This window comes from Eschrichtius robustus, chromosome 10 (genome assembly GCF_028021215.1).
Source record: "Eschrichtius robustus isolate mEscRob2 chromosome 10, mEscRob2.pri, whole genome shotgun sequence".
NCBI classification, from domain to species: domain Eukaryota; kingdom Metazoa; phylum Chordata; class Mammalia; order Artiodactyla; family Eschrichtiidae; genus Eschrichtius; species Eschrichtius robustus.
The window spans coordinates 11,108,364-11,127,940 of record NC_090833.1 but is presented as its reverse complement, the minus strand read 5'-3'; the positions used below and the strand labels follow the sequence as shown (position 1 = coordinate 11,127,940).

Sequence of the window (19,577 nt, the reverse complement as noted above, 5' to 3'; positions counted from 1 at the left end):
TCTTCAGCCTCCATCTGGTCCCTCCACCCCTTGCCCCCAGCACAATCCTGGCATGTCCTGATGCCTGGAAAAATTACACCCATTCCCAGAAGCCAGGGGCAGGGCTGGGAAAACTAGCAACCAAAGGTCCATCTCCTCCTTCAGAGCACTTCCCTCATTTGGGGTATCTGGGGTCGATGGATGGATGGTGTCATCAGCCCTAAATCCAGAGGTCTCCCAGCTTCCATCTGCTCTGAGAGCATCCAGCCCTGTGGTGGGCACAGGGGAGGCCTCAGGCCCAGAGGAAACTCACTTTAGCCCCATGTCCCAGGAGTTTCAGGAAGGGCAGTTGGACCCCTCACTTGGCCCCCAAAGCCAGGTAGACACCTGGATGCCTGGGAGAGAAATATGGCCAGCATGGGACCCTGCTGACTCAGTTCAAAGCAGAATTCTGGACCCATCAGACGCCCCCTTAAATTGTGTTTTAGACAAACTGGTTAACCACGTTAATTTTCTCATCTGTAAACTTTCTCATCCGGACATTGACACCCATATCACACACAGAGCCAATGAGTGGACTACACAAGGGCATGACTCAGGGCCTGACTGAGATGATCAGTTATTTATTCACTTGGCAAGTTATTGTTTTATTTGACATGAATAACAGGGTGGCCATATAATTTATTGTCCAATCCAGGACACTTTTGAGGGTGAAAGGGGACACTACCATTGATGCTGAGAAAGGAGGCATAGCCCAGAACTGTCCTGGGCACGCAAGAACTTCCAATCACACCATGAATCTCATGTCTCCCCTGTGTCAGGCTCCGGGCAGCTGCACAAGGCCCAGGCGAATCCATCACCACCCCTCCCCCAGGGAGGAGAGAAAAGAAGCCACAGCCAGACAGTCTCACTCAGCTCAACATCAGGAGAGAACAGGCATCCAGAAAGCAAAGCAGGGCCAAAGTCCCAATGTTTTGTGAGCTTATGAAAATCCTTCGGAGGCCAAAATAACATTTCCACAGTCCCCCATCTCCACGTCTGATGCCTCTCGGCAGCCACAAATGCCAACCCTTTTACATAGGGGCGCAGTGGTTTTGAGTGTTCCTAGCAGGGACTGACAGAGCACCCATTCCTTTGTTAACTTAGTATCAACAGTCTCTGAGTCTCAGTTTGCTCATCTGCAAAATGGGCAAATGGGCATCACTACCTCAAACTGTAGCTGAGGAGGTCAGTTAAGAGAACATACATGAGAGGCACAGTTCTTGGTGCTCATTATGAGTCAGGGTTTGAATCTGTTCGTTGAAACACCAAGTATTGGAGGTTTGGTGGCAGGACCTGCAGGGATGCAACAACATCACTGGGTGCATCTCTGCCTCTTCCTGTCTGCATGCCCTTGAGCCAGTCCCATCTGGAATGATAATCCCCAAAGTCCCCCTCCACCACCACCTTAACTGAAGACAGTTAACTTGTGTTGTTCCCACATCCCGGGGCCTCCTTGGTGGGGGGTCTACCAGGTCAAGCCTCTAGCAGACTCAAAGTTGGCGACTAAGCCTGCCAAAGGCTGGAGGAGATAACTGTTTAGCAGTTATCACAGGATCAGCAAAGCATGAAAAGCTTACAAGATGATTCCCTCTGGGCAGAAGAGCCCTGACACCTTGCACTTAATGTACCATTCCTTAGAGCATCGGCTTAGCCTCCCCAGATCTTCCAGCCTAGGAGCACAGCACTTAACTCTTCACCAAGCATTTTCAGGAATACAATTTCACGTGACCACTGTCATCCTGTGAAAGAGGCTGACTGTCCCCATTTTACAGATGAGCAAACTGAGGCCCAGAATGAAGAAGTGGATTGCCTGAACGCACACAGCTGAGTTTTCAAGTTTCAAAAGAACCCATGTCTGGGCTCTTTCATCCACCCAACACATCTCTGGAGCTGAGAAAAATGAAATAGAAAAATTAGCCCCAAAGCCAAACCTCACAAATGAACATGGGGGCCATTGGAGAAATGGCTCTTCTATGCCCCTCCAATGTTTTCTGTTTTTCTTATTCCCCAATCAGACCATAAGTCCCTGAGCGCAGGGACCATGGCTGAAACTTCTGTCATATCCCACAGTGCTTAGAACAGTACACAGAGCAGGTGCTTGCTAAATGTGGATTAAATGCAAATATTTTGAAATACTATACAGTCATAGAAAAGGAAATAGTTCTTTATGGAGTGATAGGAAGTAGTCTCCAAGAAGTGAAGGAAACACAAGTTGTATAGCATTGTAGATCGGATGCATGAAAAAGAAGAGAAGAAAAAATACACACACGTGTATATATACACACACACACACACACACACACAAAACACACTGTCTGGGAACAGAGTGTGTTTGGCAACACTCGTTCCCTCCAGGGAAAAGAAGGAGGTAGCTGGGGATCAGGGTGGAAAGGAAATTTTCACCATTGTTATCTGCACCTTTGAACTTTGAACTGTGGGCAACTGTGTGCATTTATTTATTCAAAAAATAAATAAATCTTTAAAAAATTAAACTAGCTAAAAATAAGGTTTGCTATTTTAAAAAGTCAGCCGTATGATGGCATGCAGGGGAGTGATGCTTCCTGCATTCCCAGTCCTTACCAAAATGTTCAATTGGTTTTCCAGCTTGCACTGAGCAACGGGAAATCCTAAAAGGTCAAGGTCGCATTTTGCCAGTCAAGAAACTGACCCAGGGTCACACAGGGAGCGAAGGGCAGGGCTGGGGTGGAAGGGAGCCCTGACTCCAGTCCTGACTCCCTTCCCAGCCAGCTGGGTTTGCTGCTCCTGAAAATCCCCATAAACTCTTGTGAAAGTTCTTGGTCAGATACACAGACAGACATCAGGAGGTGGAGAGGCGCCCAGCAGACAAGAGGCCTCTATTTCATAAAGTAAAATCTGAATCCCCCCATGCAGTGACCTTTGCAAGCAAACAGGGTGACCCTAAAGTTTATCATCTAAACCAAGACACTTTTGAAGTGAAAAGGAGTGCTATTAATAATCACACTCAGACGATAAGAACAAACAAGAGTTCCTGGGAAAACCCAGACCATCCCCCAAAAATGCCCACCATCGGGAAGCTGGCAAGAGGACATTTTGGACAAAGGGGCTTCAAAGAACATGGTGTGATCCTAGTACTTTATGGCTCCCTCTCCCCCCACTACCACTCCCCCAAAATACTGACAACAGTATAAGCTTTGGGTAAACCCGGGTCCAAACCAGCTTCCTTCTCTGAGCCTCAGATTCTTTATCTGTAAAACAGAAATCCTGACCCCCACCTCGAGGGATGCTGGGACAATGCAGAGCCAGGCATGGAGAAGGTGCCCAGCAAGAGTAGTTTCTCTTCCCCTAATGCAGAGAGATAATGAAACGACACAGGCTTAATCCTGAAACCCTTGGGGGTGAACAGATAGCCTTTCTCCTAGACCAGATTCACAAATGCCGTGGGAGGGAGTGTCAGGCACTGTGTGTGGGGAGACGTTGATTCTAATTCTGGGAGTCGTTTTGCAAAGCACCTCTTAACAGTGACTCATTTGGGGACTCACAGAAAAATCCTTTGCATTAAAAACAAAAGTTGAGTGGGGCTCAGGTTGCATTGTACCATTTCTCTCTACCTACCCCTGCTGTGGCCGGGGTAGTGAGGGTAGTGCGGGGCATTTGGAGGGTCTCTGGGCAGGGTTTAACCTGATTTTTCCCCCAGCATGTCACCAGGGGCTGGGACCAGGCCAGAGGGAAGTAAGTAGGAGGTGAGGAAGAGGAAGGCCAGGAAAACAGGGTGGGGATGACTCCCCCCCAAAACCCTCAAGTCCTGCTGCTGCACCCTCCTCTCTCTAGAAGCCTGCAGCAGATGCCCTAGGCCCTCCTGTTCCTGAATTATAGTCCCAGAGGGAGGGAAGGGGGCGGCCAGGACTTCTTCAGTCCCCTAACACTCAGCAGCAGCCAACAGCTGGCCTGCAGCCAGACCCATCTCTGCTGATGGTGGTTGGCTGTGTGACCTGTGGCACACTTCTTGACCTCTCTGAGCCTCAGTTTCCTAAATGGCAAATGAGGACACTGGGAGTACCTGTTACAGGGGCTCTGTGAGGCTGGGAACAGGCTTTACAAATGGTAGATTCTTACACAGACATGCGTGGGGGTCCCAGTGCTTCTTTCCTCAGTGGTCTGGTGCTGCTCCCAAAGTTTCCTTCAAAGAGGAATTTCAGGTTCTTGCTCTGTAGTGTACTAGGATGGTTCTTGGAGCATGAACCTGTCCTATACAGAGAGGACCTCTTCCCTCACTCCCTCATACAGCCCTCTGTTCAAATGTCACCTCATCAGAGAGGCCTTCTCCCAGCACTCTCTATGAAAAAGCACCCCTGGGGGGCTTTCCTCCCCCCTCCTTGCTTTATTTTCTCCACCAAACCTATTTTCCTTGCCATGCCAGATACTTTTCTTTTCCCCCACCTCCCACCCCCAGATTGAAGCCCCAAGAGAGTCTGGGCTGTATTTTGTTCATGACTGTATCCCAGTGCCTAGAATAGCATCTGACCCACAGAAGGTGCTCTATGTGTCGAGTGAATGAACGAATGAATGAATGAATGCTTCCTGCACGAATATAGCCAATATCACCCACCTACTAGTAAGACTGCCACACAATCTCAGAACTTCTATTACTTTCTCTTGTTTCATGCAATGTTTATTTTTTATATTTAACTGTTCAATCTATCTGGCATTTATTGTGAAGTATATCATGTGAGGTGAGGCTGTAATCAGATCCCCAACTAACGGCTACCCAATTTGCAAAATGATCCATTTCCCCTGTCGCTTTGTAGAAGGGCTGGCTCCTCTGGACGGGCTGCTGCCCCGTCTGCCCCTTCTTGTATCAGCAGCACAGAACCATACTGTTCACATCCTAGATTAGGCACACAGGCACAGGAATCAGATCATCTGCGGTCCAGTTTCTAGCTCAACCACTTACCAGCTGGGTGACTTTGGGCAAGAGAATTTGTTTCTCTAAGCTTCAGTTCTAGGCCTCATTTACCCCATCTGTAAAATGGGCACGGAAGCAGCATAAAGTCTCCTTCAAATAATGGCTGTGGGACTGAACAGCACTAGGCAGGCAGAGTGTGCAGCCGTGAGCCTGGCACACAGTGGTTGTTCAATTGGTGTCATTATTGTCAGAGATCCAAGCCAGCTGAAACATGTCCATTCACTGGGCAAACAGGCCCAGTGGGTATCCCCCTGTGCCCAGCACAGTGACCAAGCTGGACAGCTGGCAGGCAGCCAGCGTCAGTCCCTGGTTCCTGCCCTCCTGCGGGACACAGCACAGTTTTGCGTGTGGAGGAAAAGCAGCGAGTGTGGAAACAGGAACTGTCTGGGCCAGGAGCGTCCCCTTTTGGGGGGTGGGGTCCCCCTAGGAAGTGAAGCAGGGAACTGAGCTGCTGCCTTTGGGCCCCCATACAGACTCTGTCTCCTTCGAGGGGGTGTTCAGCATTCATTAGCAGAGTCTTACTTCTTCCAGAAACCTCTGCACATTGACTCTTACTGGTCTTGGGGTGTACAGGAAGTGGGGAGCTCCAGATGAGGAGACGTTGGCCCTCTGAGGGCAGAGAGCAGTGCCGTCACCACAGCGAAATACCCTTGGGGCCTACTTCAGTGTCCGCATTCAGCAGGCGCAAAATAAGCGCTTGTTGATTAACCGATTTCAGTATCTCCAGGGCTGTGACGGGAGCAAAGTTAGGTGATGGGTATCCAAAGATGCGTGGGAGGGGTCCACGGGGTTGACTGACTGCAGACCCTAAATGTCTAGAGCCCGAGAAGAAGGGGAGATGCTGGACCTGACTCGCTGTGTGATCTGGGCCTCAGTTTCCCCAGCTTTGAAATGAGGAGGGGGTCCTCGGCTAAGTGGGCTTGGGAGAGTGACGGGATCCGGCCTCGGTGAGGGCGCCGCCCGGGCGCCCCCCAAAGCCTGCGTGGCGGCAGCGCGCACGAGCGCAGGGGGCGGCGCGGCCCCGCGGCGGGGAGGGGCGGGAGCGCGCGCGCGGGCCCGCGCAGGCGGCGGCGGAACCCAGCGGACGAGCGTGCAGCTGCGGCGCCGCCAACTCGTGTGGGACCCACCGCTCCCGCCGACCGTGCGCCGGTCCTCCCTACGGCAGCCGAGCCCGCCCGCGAGCCGGTGAGTGGCCTGGGGCCGGGGCCCGACCGGATCGGGCCGGCGCGGGCCGGGGAAGGGGCGGAGGCCGGGCCGCGGGGCAGTCACCCACTCTCGGGCCGAGCGGGGCGCGCGTGCCCGCGCACGCGCCCGAGGCTCCGTGGGGGACAGCGGGCGGGTGTGCACGCGGGAGGTCGGGACGCGCGTGAGCGTGCGAGTCTGAGTGTGTCCCCGGCCGTGCGTCCGAGCGTGCGTGGGCGGCGTGTCCGTCTGTCCCTCCTGGTGTGTTCGCAGGAGTGTGCTCGTGCCTGTGGCCGAGTTGGTGCGTGTGCACCTCGGAGCGTCGGGGTGGTGGGGTGGTGGAGTTTGGTATGAGTGAGTGCGGGGCAAGCGGGCATGGCTCCCACTTAGCCATTTATTGAGTGTTTGCTGTGTGCCAGGCGCTTCATGTGGGATCTCATTTTTGTGACCGAGAATGTGTGGATTCTGGGTGTATGTGTGCGCGCGCACACGTGGGAGTGTTCACAAGTGATTTTTGTGTGTATTTATGAGCCCTTGAGGGCAAAAGTGTACATATGTGGATGTGAGCGTGTAATTTGTGTACAGGAGCATGAGAGTATGTTTGCTATGGAGGCTGAGGGGCCCCCTTTGCGCCCACCAGGCCTACTGCGTGATGTGCCCGCCGCTGGCCCCGATGTCAGGGGAACCTGTGGAGAGAAGCAGGCCTGGTGTGGGCACCCCGTGGGTGCTGGGTTTTCTTTGGTGAATGAGAGGCCAGAGGTCAGATCGCAGAGCCCAGACGGGCCTGGGCAGGACCACTGGCAGGACCCTCCATGGGGCTCCAGACTGGGCTGGGGCTGCGCTGGGCCTGGTGGAGCCTCTTGGCCTGGCACTGGAGGACCTGTATTCAGTTTTCCCAAAAACTCTCCTGTGTCCCCTGGCTTTGTTCTTGCCCCTCTCTGGCCCTGGTGAATTTTAACCCTTTCCCCAGGCCCAGGGTGGGGCTGACCCTGGGGAGACCAGGGGTCCAGGGACACTTGTCTGTGTATCTGGGGGTGTCTCTCTGCCTGTCTTACTAAGTAGATAGATATTCATCTGATTTATTTGTATCGAGCCTGGGCTCCAAGTGTGAGCCCCCAAGACAGTAACAAATTGATCACAGCAGGCTTGGGACACTGTCTTCCGAGGTCTGTCCTTGAAGTTTTAACTGACAGTTTTTGGTGTGCTTTATAAATGTTGAAAATCTCTGCAGTCGAAAGTCTTAATGGCTTTAAGGCAAACTTTAGAATCTCTGGAGCTCCCTAGTTCCTCTGGATTGTCAAAATTTGGCTTGCCTTTCTGAGGGGAACATGTCGTCTTAGGAGCTCAGTGTGTGCGCAGGCGAACCTTGGAGGGACATTTTAAAAACCGTGGCGTTAATGGAAGAAGAATTTCATTGAAAGGGATGCAGAGCCGGCTGAAAGTGCCTGTTCCCCACGCAGCAGCTTACTGAGTGAACTTTGGACGTCTTCTTTTAGCAAACAAAACCTGGAAGGAAACAAAAAAGACCCACATTCTTTTTCTTTTTTGTCCTAAAAAATGAAAAAAAAAAAAAACAAATCCACCTCTGGGTGTGCTGCAAATGCTGCCTCCCCTCCCCCAGCAAGGCCAGGCCCTCCCGCAATCCCCCACCCCCAAATAAAATATGCCTGTGGGGAGCTGTGGATGAGTCACTCCCTGGCAGAGAGCCCCACGGGCAAACATTTGGGAAGGTTCTTGCCTAACTTCCCAGAAGAAAGGCCCAGGATTTAAAATGGTCCCTGCGGTTTGTCAGCCTCTGCCGTCCCGTCTGCTTCGGAAATGACTAAAAAGTAGTTTCTACCTCCGCAAAATAAAGTCTCAGACTTAAGCAGCAGCCCAGGTTGGTCTGGGTAGGGGGCCGTTCAGGGTTCAAGAAACGGAGCTCCTGGCTTTGCCAGATGGCACTTCTGGCGGCTTCAAGCAAGGAAGGAGCAGGGGAAGGGAATTCACATTTATGGAGCACCCACTGTGTGCCGGGCACTGTTCTGGGCGCCACAATCCTCCCAAAAGTCAGGCTGTGGAGCGTGGCTTCTGGTTTTACACGCACAAGGAAATTAAGGCTCAGAGAGTTCGAGCTGTGTCCTGGGACCACAGAGAGGAGGTGGCAGCAGAATCCTGTCACCTGCCTGCCTTCAAGCCCATCCTCTTTCCATTGCACCAGGATTTGCCTTCTGAAGGTGCACAGACTGGGTGCTGAGTGCTTTAAACGTACATACACTTAGTTAATTTTCACTGTGAGGTAGGGGTTATTATCTCCATTTTACAGATGAGAAAACTGAGGCTCAGCGATGAAATGTGCACAATTTTATGAAAGTTATGCACCATGGCTAATGGCCACCATTGATGGAGGGTATTCCATGTGCCAGGCACGGTACTAAAAGCTTTAATTGCCTTGTTTCACTCAATCCACTCACCAACATCACGAGATGGGAACAATCATGATGCCCGTTTTACAGATGAGGGCACTAGGGCACAGAGAGATTAAATCATGTGCTGAAGATCACATGATAATATACGGTTGATCTTGGATTTGAACCCAGGCTTGACTGAGCAGAGCCCATAGTCTCCCCACTGAACCTGGAAAGTCACAGTGGCTGTGTACCATGTGTCTGGCACAGTGCGAATGTTCGGGGTTGTTATCCTGATCTTACAGAGAGGAAGATGAAGTTAAGTAACTTGGGCAGGGTCATAAACTGGCAAATGGCAAAGTCAGGATCCAAACCCACATCTCTGATTCCAGCGTTGAAGTTCTTGACTTTAAACCAGGTCTGTCTGCCTTTGTCCTGCTGTGGATTAAGACATGCTGGGTTCTTTGCTGGGCTCCAGACTTCTGGGAGAGGTCTTCCTGAAGGCACTACCATCCTTCCTCGTCCACACTTGCCCCTCTGGTGCAGAGGAGCCAGAGCTGTCAGATAGCAAGGGCCACAGTTCACATTTTCTCTTTCCTCTCGAAGTGCCAAAAATTGGTTTCAGAAGGGAAGTGTCAAAAACAATTGTCAAAACGAGAAGAATATTCCCTTGCCCTTCTTGGGTCAGACCAAGCCAGGGAGCTAGAGGGTGGAGAGTGGAGGGCCCTGGTGAGTCATCCGAGATTGAATACGGGTTGGCACCTCCAGGCTTGTGTGGGGTGGAAGCAACCTAGGACACTGCCCTCAGGAAGAGCCCGGCGTCCTGACCCCTGATGATGGCGAGTTACCTCCACGGGGCCTGACTCTCAATTCTGAATATCTGACAACAGCATCATTTCTACGTAGGCTTCTTGTCACTTACTTACCATTTCAGTCCCGTGCCTGTCTCTCTTCCCCGTTCATTTCCATTTACATCACGGTTTATACTACACTGTACTGGAAAGGAATGTTGTGTGCGAAGACCTGTGTGGTTTTGGGCGTGGGGTGCTCCTGCGAGCGTCCTTTGGTGTTGAAAAGAAAAGGTATTTCTCTCCCTTCCAAGTATGTTCTGCAAATTGATGAACATTTGCGAATTGCTTTGAGATGCGTTAATTTAAGGTGTGAAATAATAGATCTTGTGCGAAGGCCCAGCCGCATTTCTGGCATTGATGGATTTCTCTCCCGTCTGGCCTGTGATTTGGGGAGGTAAAAATAGTCCTTGTTTCTACATTTTTATCTCTCTCTCTCTCTCTTTTTTTTTTTTTTTTTGCTGACATCATTCTTAGGAAACTGTTTTGCCCATGCCATGGGCCTTTCCTTGGCTGTCGCCTCAGATGGTGGTCAGAACTTGGAGCTCTGGGGAAAGGGTGCTCGTGGAGTGAGGGGTTGCCTGGGTGGTCTGGGCACCCCTGGGTGTCTGTGAATTTGCTTTGAAAGGTGAAGGATGGCCACGCTTGGCCAAAGACCCTCGGTGGCTTTTGGTAGTTGCCTATTTTCTCACTTCTGATTCTTGGGTAGTGACAAGATAGCCTTTTGGGAAAATGTTAACTTAAAGAGAAAAAAATCAGGCCAGTGGCTTCTTCCATCCCTATCTGAGCTGGGTGGCATACACACAGCCCCTTCCTTTGGCCAAAACTGAAATAGACCAACGGCCTCCTCAGACAGGAGCTGACATTGGGGCAAATCAGTTGGTGGTGTAATTTCCTGTGACGTTTAATTCGGGAACTTGAACTTGGAGAGTGATCTAGCATTTTGACATCTGTCCCTCTAACAAGACTTACTTGTGTGGAAACAAACCCTCATACATAACCTCTGCCGTTGTCTCCAATTCTGGATTTTTCCACAGACAACTTCTCGGGTGGTCTGGTGGCAAAGGCCGGGTCTTGTAGCCAGGCCTTCTCGGCATCTACCAGCAGGATCACTGCACCCCAAACCCGACTCAACACTGTAGCTGGCTCTGTTTTGGGGGGTGGGGGTGGGGCTGAATGAGGGGCCTACAGAATTGAAAGGTGGCCAGCTGGGATCTGAAATGCATTCAGTTCTAACGGCCTTGATCCATGTGGAGCCAGTCTTTCTTTCTCTTAGACATCTGCATGATGGTGACCTCACAGAAAAGAAAAAGGGGCTTTATGTAAGAATTCCATAGAGTGTGAAGGAATTCCGACAAGGGAAGGGGGAGGGAGGCTGCCACTGAGAGCCTGAAGGGCCTGCCTTTCCCGGAGTTATTTAACCCTCACACTTCAAAATTAGGCTGGGGGCCGGGGGCAGTGCTTGATCCTAGTGAATGGAGAGCAGAGAGCTGTTTAAGGAGAATGTTCCGAGGTCCCTGAGTTGTAGTTGAGGCCACTGGGTTTAGTCCCTGAGACCCGTTCTCACAGCAAGTGGGCAGTGGAGGTGGAATTCGTACTCGTCCCCTTTCTCCAAGGCCTGCCCTCTCTTGTTCTTCATTGTCCCCAAAGTCTTTGAAATTGGGGATTGTCGGGAAGAGACCTGCAAAGGGACAGAGTTACTATCCAAACCACCCTCAGCTCTGATCAGTCCAAGCTACAAATGAGGAATTCGGTAGGCTCACCATCCAGAGAAGAGCTGCATGCCCATTTTACAGGACGGAAACTGAGGCCCAGAGAGGGGAAGGTACTCACCCACAATCCAAATGAGTGAGGTGGGAGGCCCAGACCTGCTGCTTGTGAAAAAGTCGTTCACCTCTGGGAGCCTGTTTCCTCATCCAGAAAACAGGAACAGTATTATGACCTCATAAAGTGTGAGGGAAGGACTAAATAAAATAATGTATACAAAATGCTCAGCAGGTGGGTAACACCTCATAAGTGCTTGATGAGAGACTAGGAACTATTTAATTACCGAGGACCCGCCCAGGGTCACAGGGCTGGGAAGGTCATCTCTTTGTCAGGAGCATTTTCAGTGCCCCTGTATCTTGAGGCCCAAAACAAGATTAAAAGAGGGTGTCGGGAGCCCCTCCAGGTAGGTGCCACTGAAGCACTTTTCTATGACCATGACCCTCAAAATAGAGTGGAGGAGACAATGACAATTTGGAAAGAGGCAGGATTTTTTTTATTTTTAATAAATTTATTTATTTTTGGCTGCATTGGGTCTTCATTGCTGCTCGCGGGCTTTCTCTAGCTGCAGCAAGCGGGAGCTACTCTTCGTTGCGGAGCACGGGCTCTAGGCACGCGGGCTTCAGTAGTTGTGGCACCTGGGCTCAGTAGTTGTGGCTCACGGGCTCTAGAGCGCAGGCTCAGTAGTCGTGGCGCATGGGCTTAGTGGCTCCACGGCATGTGGGATCTTTCCAGACCAGGGCTCGAACCCGTGTCCCCTTCATTGGCAGGTGGATTCTTAACCACTGCGCCACCAGGGAAGTCCCAAGAGGCAAGATTTAAATGTCAGGGTGGCCCTGGGCATCTCAGGGAAATGTTTAGAAATCAGTATTTTGCTTTCCTGTCTACCCTGCACTCCCGCCAGCCCCACGGAGAGGAAAGTGAGCCTTATAAGTTTTTGGTGCGTCCTCTTGGAGTTGAAGGGTCTCCGGAGGCCCCGAGAGCTGTGTCAGCCATGGTGTGTTATTAAGCAAGGCAGATGTTTTGTTAATTATTTACACAGCACTGGCCCCATCAGAGGTCTGTGCTGACGGAGCGGCTGTCGCAGACCTGGGCCGAGGGCAGGCAGTTCTTGGTTGGAAGTGAGCAGGTGGCCCTCTCCACCAACATGGTCCTCACAGAGAGTCTGCACAGCAAGGGCTGAGGGAGTCTGTGCGTGTTTGGCGCCCCCTCTTAAGCTCCTGGGGCTCCCTCAGGCTGGCTTGTCTTCCCTGAGGGAGAGGAGTGATCTTTGTCCCCCAGGACTGGCTGCCCTCGTGAGGTAGCTTCTGTGGGCTTTTGGCCAGCTCTTCACATCTGAGACCCCGCCTTGGTGTGTGTGGTGAGGGGAGAGCATCAGCGGGCTCTGGAGATCTTTGAATCCAGCACCTCCCCAGCAGTCAGCTCAGGCTAGGGCTTCATGTGGGCCCAGCCTCTACTTCCTCATCTGGCAAGTGGGCCAGTAACGCCAGGCTCAAGGCCCTTGATCCTCGGGCACCGTTTGGGGTGATTTGCCTTAGAAACCCAAGTTAAGGATTAGAACTCTGAAAAGAAAGGGCCTGGGATCAGAGCCTTCCCTGAAAGGCCACTAAGGATGGGGGACGTCAGCTCCCTGAAGGGGGAGGGGAAGAGACAAACCTACCGTCTTCAGCCTCGGCCCTTCTCCTCTTTCCTGTTTTATATAAGGAGGTTTTGCTCAGGTGTCATTTTAAGAACGGTTCTTACACGAAATGTTCAGAATCTATAAATCCTTAGAGACAGAAAGGAGATTGGTGGTTATCAGGGGCATGGGGGAGGGGAGAATGGGGAGAAACTGCTTAATGGGTACAGGGTTTCCTTTTGGGATGATGAAAATGTTTTGGAACCAAGTAGAGGTTGTGGTTACACAACATTGGGAATGTACTAAATGCCCCTTAATTTTTACTTTAAAATGGTTAATTTTATTTGGAAAAAAAATTCTTATAAGAAAAGTTTCTGGGCTTCCCTGGTGGCGCAGTGGTTAAGAACCCGCCTGCCAATGCAGCAGACACACGTTCGAGCCCTGGTCCGGGAAGATCCCACATGCCACGGAGCAACTAAGCCCGTGCGCCACAACTACTGAGCCCGCGCTCTAGAGCCCACGAGCCACAGCTATTGAAGCCAGCGTTCCTAGAGCCCGTACTCCTCAACAAGAGAAGCCACTGCAATGAGAAGCCCGCGCACCGCGACAAAGAGTAGCCCTGGCTTACCGCAACTAGAGAAAGCCCGCGCACAGCAATGAAGACCCAACACAGCCAAAAAAAATAAATAAAATTAAAAAAGTAAATTAAATTTTAAAAAAAAGAAAAATCTCTGATGCTTAAAAATAAAAGCTTAAAAGCCTCCCATTTTACAGATAGGGAGAATGAGGCCCACAGAGAGACTGTGACCAGCCTAAGGTCTCCCACACAGGCTGTGGCTGTTCTGTGGCTGAAATCAGATCGTTCTCCCAACTTTCAGGCCAAGGCTCGGGTTCGTGGCACCTGGGCCCAGAATGTGGGTGAACAGTTCAGTGCGGAAACACAGACCATTCACTGTTGTTTGGGTTAAGTGGACTCCATTTTGTTAACCAGATATGCCCTTGCTGGCTGCTATGTGGTCATCTGTCCACTCATTCACTCAAGAAATACGTCCTGACATTCTGAGTCAGGCATTATGGTGGGAGCTGGCACAGAGACCCTCTAATGGTCCCACCCACCACCTGGTAGCCGCAGAAGTTGTGTCATGACCCCGTTGTAGGTGCTTGTGAACAGTTTGCAGCAGGTACCCTTTGGGACTCACTCTCTGGGGAAGTGGGAGGGCTTCCAGGAGGGAGGGACTCCCCAGCCTTGAGGGTGACATGAGGTTTGACAGGCAAGGTGCTGGAGGCCTGGAGGCCTGAGAAGGCTGGGGTGAAGGGCAGGTAGGCCACAGGGGGAGTGGGTAGGTGGGGCCGTGGGATGGGAAGCTGGGAGCCAGACTGGGGTCCCGTGCTGCAGGCAGACCCCAAGCAGTGCGAAGCCAGGAACTTCCTACCACTTTCTCAGCCTTTGGACCCTTCAATAGAGCCTTTGTACCAGGCATTCACCACATGTTACATTCTGTTCTAACCCTTTACATGGATTAACTCACTTCATCCTCCCGCAGTTCTGTGACACAGGTACCATTATGCCCATTTAATGGACAGAGAAACGGACATAAAGAATCCAGGCTATGTGGTGCTAATTACCATAGGCCTTAGTGTTGTGAGAAACCTGTGTCCTGGGGTGTGGTCTGAAGGCTGCCCTCTAGAAGTACCCGTTGTGTGGGCTGTGAGTTGGTGGCCAGGCCCAGGCCCAGGGCCTGGGAGAGGGCCTCCTAGGCAGCTGGAAGGAAAAGTACAAACCAAGGGGGCAAATAGTGGGAGAGGAGGCTGCCAAGGCCCACCAGGATCTGTGAGCTTTGGTCTTTTTTGCAAGAGCAGTGGGGCCCCTGCTACTTCTGCAGCCTTACTTTTCAGCAGTCTCCCCCTCACTCAGTCTGCCCCAGCCTCCTTAACTTTCCTCAAACATGCCAAGCATACTCCCACCTCAGGGCCTTTGCACTCGCTGTCCCGGCTCCCGGAAATCCTTTTCCTCCTAATATTCCCGTGACTTGCTCCTAGCCTTCATAGGGACACTGCAAAAGTCACTTCTCCAAAGAGACCCCACCATCCCCACTCTGTCAAAATTAATCCCACGTCCTTCACTCCCCATTCGCCGGCCCGGCTTTATTTTTCTTCAGGGCCCTTATCCATCCCTGACATCGTGTGTTTGTTATCTGCCTCCCAGACTGGAATGTGAGCTCCATGAGGGTAAGAGTTGGTCTGTGGACCACAGCTGTACCTCAGTGTCCCGTACTGTGCCTGGCACATAGGTGCTCAATTAATAGTTGTTGAATGAATGGAAAGTTTTAAGTGGGTAAGTGGCAGGATCCTTGAAGAATGTTTATATGGACTTACTGAAGCTGGTGGCAAACTTGACTGGCTGCAAGCACCCCCTCCTCATTCCTCCCAGTGGCCAGCAAAAGGCTGAGTTGTGCCCGACTGACCCTCCCCTGTGCAGAGAAGGTTTCTTAGAGAAAGACTTATCCTTGGATTATCCCAAGTAGGAGGAACCTAAACACGGAGGTTACCTCCCAGAGTTACAGGGGTCTCCCTCCTTTGCCCCTTTTCTGCAGAGGTGCCTCTTGAAGTCTGTAGAGGAGGGGCTTTGGGTAGGATTTGGTGGGTGCCATGTCTTAAAGCTGCATTGTCTATAAACCATTCTTATTTTTTAGAGGGCATATCTTTGGGGGGTTGCTCAGGGAAGGGTAAGGGGTTAAGTCTCCCAAGCCACCTGGGCACAGATATTTGCTATGCAGCAAATGAGCAAGAGCCCAGATTCTGCCCCAGCCCAGAAAACAGGGAATCCTGGGTTGAAAGAGGAAACGATTCCCTAGCTGGTGTGGCCTTGGTGGACCACCAGGGTGGGTGCCCAGGTGGCAGGACCACTGGGCAGCACGTGGCAGACAGACAGGGAGCCCACCCCATGCATTTGGCGGGTCCAGCCAAGTCCAGCCGGATTTAGTTACACCGGGATCTCAAGCATGGACTTGGCGTGCCTGACTCAGTGTGTGTGCATTTCCTTTGTTCGTCTCCCTCAGGAATTTTAGTGGCCTTTTGTGTTTGTTTTAAATGCCAGCCTCAGCCAACCCAAGAGGAAACGAGGACTGGATTTTTATGCAGAGGCTGGGGACAAAGGTGGGGCATGCCAGCTCTTGATGGTGACAGCATGGCATTTGGGGAACACGCAAAGAAAATACTTTTACTCCAAGCTAATAACTTTAATTTGCGAATACTTTTGTGACCTCCCAGGACGTCAGATGTCGATCATCTCTAGGTTGGACACATGATGACCACTGTTTTCAAACACCCAAAACAGCAGTGGTCTGTAAAAGCATTTTAGTGACATTTGGGGACAGGAGAGGCAGTTTTGGAAGAAGCTGTTTGGTCGCTGGTGTGTGAGAAGTTCCTGGATGCTCGAATGGCTTAAGGGGTGGCATCTTTGAAATTGCATAGTACTGAAAGTTCCGGGACATATGGTCACTGTGATGTGCTAATGTTAGCAATCGAGATATTTAATTACCCAGGAAAACCCCTTTGCCTACCCACTACGGGTTACTGGAGAGCCTTTGTTTCTCTGGAGGAGGGTCTTACACAGTATAATTCCGACCAGCAGACATGACCAGAGTCATTATCCCGCATTCATTTATTAGCTAATTAAGTGATTTATCTGGTCACGTGTTTATTCCTTCAATTGCCGTTCATCTGGCAACATTCAGTGGATCCCACTCTGGGCCAGGCCTGGTGCTGGGAACTGGGGATGGAATGAAACAGGGGAGCAAATGTGACTGAATCTCTGCTGGATGCCAGCCCATTGGGTGGTGCTGTGGGCTGCAGGTGAATTAACTTATTTTCCAGTGGACGTTTAAAAGCACCTACTATGCGCAGATCTATGTAGATACAGAAAGGAAAATGACAGAGCCCAAGTGATTTGAACTCTTGCCCCATCTTACGGGGTTTTTTTTAGTCCCGGCCCTCTGCTTGCTGCGATAAACTCGGCCAGCCACCGTTCACAGGCCACACAATGACGTCCCTGGAATGAACCAGAAACAATCCAGATGCCCCAGGAACCGACGTGAGAACAAGGCATCCCCTTCACACGTTGCCTCTCAGTTCAGCGTCTTGCCACCACCCAGCATTTTGAGACAGAATGTGAGATCTTGTGGTTGGCTAAATATATAAATATTTTATGTCTCGATATTCTGAAAACGAAGCCCAAATGCGCAGAACTGCAGCACATCAGTGCTATAGATCATATGTTATAATAATCTGATGACATGTTGTTTAAATATTTATGGACTGATGTGACATGACAATGGGGGGAGAGAGCAGTCTCGAGCAGAGTTGTGGCAGATGCTAGGAAGGAGGGAGCAGACTCGCACGGTCCCAGGAAGCGCCACGCGATGCTCGGGTTTCTCATTGGATGTTTTGGGGTTTCACGGCTGTAGCACTGGCTGACGTTTATCGAGCACTGGCTGTGTGCTGCATCCTTCACTGACGTCACCTCACTTACTCATCACAGCAACCCCTCCAGGATGGGACTCTTGTTAACCCCAAGTTACAAATGGGAAACTGAGGCCCAGGGCAGGTCAGATCTGCCCCAGAACCCACAGCTGGGGCGTGGTCCAGGATCACACCCAGCTTGGCCCGACTGTGCAGTCTGAGCTCTTAGTCAGCGTGAATTCTTCTCTATCCGTGACGAGTCATACCAGAAAAGCATGGTTGACGCCGTGCTCGGTACCAACTGGACTTTATAAACCACAGAAAGTAAGGTGATGTTTGTAAAATGTCGAGTGGGAATAGAAACCACAGGAATAAATATCTACCCCGGGAGGGGGCCGATGGTGAGATCAAGCCACCTTAGCCAGGTGCCTGGCATGTGGTAGGGGCTCAGGGTATGGCGGTGCTGCCCCTCCGATTTTTTTTTCATCGTTGGCTTTGCAGTCCTTTGGGGAGCCCGCCGCTGACCGTCCTGCATTAGTGTCCTGTGCCTGTGCCGCCCCCTTTCCCTGCCGTGCCTGCCCCGGCCGGCTGGAGACACCCCTCAGGCACGATAGCCCCTTCAGTCTCCGACAGCCCCGGGAGGTGAGTCAGGGTGCCCCCGCCTTACTGATGGAGGGGCTCCTGCCCGTCTCCCAGAGCCGACCGCCACGTCCCTGCTTTCGAGAGGCAGCCTGCACGTGCCAGCTGTTCCCACCTCGCCCTCCCTGCTGCTCTGCCGGACCGGCTCCCTCCGCCTGACTACACTACCAGCAGTCCTGCCTGTTTCCATCAGTGCTCTGTAATCTGGCTTACCGTCACATCCCTGGCACCGGAAAACCAGGCCTGGCCCACAAGACAGCAATAAGTGACCAATGATAGGGGTTCAAAGAACAAGCCTGGCAGGCAGGGTGGGTACGGGTTGGGGGGGCCTTGTTCTGAGAAGCTTCTTAGGCAGTGATGGCCTCAGACCCGAGAGCGGTGTCTTCCAGCTCTGCAGAGGCGCAGGGGTGTCCCCAAGGATCAATAAATAAATGGAAGGCAGGGCCAGCCACATAATTTGGGGGGCCCAGTACAAAATGAAAATGTAGGTCCTCTGTTCAAAAAGCAGGAAGAAAGCTTTTTCCTTCCCTTCACAGTCTCTCTCCCCACCTGTTGTGATGTTTTTAATTTGTTATTGTGCCCATGATCCCTTGGACACAGGGACACTCACAGGGTGAGTACAGACCCTCGCAGGTGCCCACGGCCCCACCCTGTGGCTCGGTGGGCAGGCACACCTGGCCCCAGCCTTCGCCATGTCCGCGGCCAGGCCCTTGCCAAGGGTAGAGAACAGCAGAGGTTGCTGGGGGCAGGGGGGTGGGCAGCTGAGACCCGCCCTGGGCAAGGCAGGACCACTCGTGAGCTGAGACTCCACACCCCCAGCACATGCACCATTGTTCCACCAACTTCACTTAGAAAACACAAGTTCAAAGATAAGGTGAAGACTTTCAAGAGAGTGCACACAGAGCATGAAACTCCAAGCAAGGAGCTCCCTGCTGAGGACAGGGCCACATGTGCCAATGCTGATCACTTGCCCGTGAAGCTGCCCCTGCTGGGAGGACTGTAGCCCTTCAAAAAGAGCACGGGGTCTCGACATGCCGTTGAGGCCAGTCTTACGGAAGGGAAAGTTCTGCTGGGAGGTACCGTCTACAGACAGCTGGGATGTGACCGCTGTCAGGTGGCCCGCTGGCCTGCCTCCTCACCCTGGGCGTCTCGTGCAAAGGACACACCGTGCTCATGGGCCTCCTTGGAAATGCCCTCCCTGCTTTAATCCCTTACGTTGTTGCCGGATGTTATTGTGTTGACAAACCCATCCCCTCCGACTTCCTGAGTGACAAGGGTCAGAAATCAAATGATAAGTTTGCTGACCTGTTTCCTCGGGAACAATGCCAAGCAGGTGGTGCCCTGGAGATCAGAGAGGGCTGGGCACTCGGATTCCACCAGCCACCCACGCTGTTCCCAGCCCTGGAACTGGGGAGCCAGGCAGCCACAGGACGTACATGTCTGGCCATTCCCAAAAACATGAATGAGGGAGCCTTGGGAAAGTTAACTAGTGCTTATTATTTAGAACCTACTGTGCACCAGCGATCTGACCAAGTGCTTTATCTGTGTTCCCTTAGTTAACCCTTGCAACAATTTTAGGCTGACCCCATTTTCCAGATGAGGATACCTGAGATTCAGAGAATGAAGCCATCGGTCCGAAGCCATAAGCCACATGGTTGGAAAACTGAGATTTGAACCCAGGCCCGGGTGATCCCCAAAGCCACTGCTCTTCG

General features: G+C 51.8%; 1 protein-coding gene across 1 annotated transcript in view; it reads left to right on the top strand.

Annotated features, from left to right (window-relative positions):
* The first annotated feature begins 6,020 nt into the window (after nt 1–6,020).
* The window catches only part of NEK6 (NIMA related kinase 6), an 85,036-nt gene continuing 71,479 nt past the window's right edge, over nt 6,021–19,577 (top strand). Inside the window, exon 1 of the mRNA XM_068551994.1 lies at nt 6,021–6,151. The gene's annotated coding sequence lies outside the window, so the exon portion shown is untranslated. The remainder of the gene's footprint in view (nt 6,152–19,577) is intronic.